The sequence below is a fragment of the Ptychodera flava genome, chromosome 9, assembly GCF_041260155.1.
Source record: "Ptychodera flava strain L36383 chromosome 9, AS_Pfla_20210202, whole genome shotgun sequence".
In the NCBI taxonomy this organism is placed as follows: Eukaryota; Metazoa; Hemichordata; class Enteropneusta; family Ptychoderidae; genus Ptychodera; species Ptychodera flava.
Window position 1 is genome coordinate 39,152,667 of NC_091936.1, and position 1,196 is coordinate 39,153,862.

The window sequence follows — 1,196 nt, forward strand, 5'->3', positions numbered from 1 at the left end:
TCAGCTAAATCTGTATGTTGGTTCTGGAGAAGAAGATTTTTAAAATTAAATCGGTATTTTTCGCAAATCCAATATGGCCGCCAGGTCGCGCGACTATTTGAAATTTCTATACCCAGGTGCACGAGATCTCATAGGTACCTATTAGCCCTGCAAGTTTCAGAAGTTTGCGGTAAGCGGTGTTTGAGTTCTAGGTCAACAAAAAAAGAGCGGAAGAAGAAGAAGAAGAAGAAGAAGAAGAAGAAGAAGAAGAAAGTTGAACTCCTATAAAACCAATAGGGGCCCAGCCGGTGGCTTGGGCCCCTAATTAAAGCTGCAAGCAGCGTTGGCGGGGCCGAGCAGCTCGCATAGTTGATGAGAAAATAAGGCGTCATCATTGAGATCTGCAATCATAACAAACATGAAGGTTTTTGCACTAATTGTTGCTCTGTTTAGGTACATACGTACATTTGGGGTCAAAGGGTATAGCACTGTTGATTACTGAGTTATGGACAAATATATATATTTGAGGTCAAAGGTCATTGGGGTCACGTGACATTTTGTCAAAAATATTTTATCCCATACTGATTCCCATTTACAAAAAATCAGACCTCTAGCTGTATTGGCTTGCCAAAATTAGATATGTGCATATTTAATGAGGCACGGATATTGTACCATAAGGTCTCCCTTTATACCAAATATGAAGGGTTAGCCCTTGTGGTTCTGAGTTATGGACATTTATGTATATTTGAGGTCAAAGGTCATCGAGGTCACGTGACATTTTGTTCAAAAAATATTGTATCCCATAGTTATCCCTATATACCAAAAACCAGACCTCTAACTCTTTGGCTTGCCCAGAAATAGATATGTGCATATTAATGAGGCATGACTATAGGGTACCATAAGGTCTCCCATCATACCAAATATGAAGGGTGTAGCCCTTGTGGTTACTGAGTTATGGACATATATGTATATTTGAGGTCAAAGGTCATCAAGGTCACGTGACATTTTGTCAAAAAAATTGTATCCCATAGTTATCCCTATATACCAAAAACCAGACCTCTAACTCTATTGGCTTGCCCAAAATTAGATATGTGCATATTTAATGAGGCATGACCTATAGTACCATAAGGTCTCCCATCATACCAAGTATGAAGGGTGTAGCCCTTGTGGATACTGAGTTATGGACATATATGTATATTTGAGGTCAAAGGTCATCA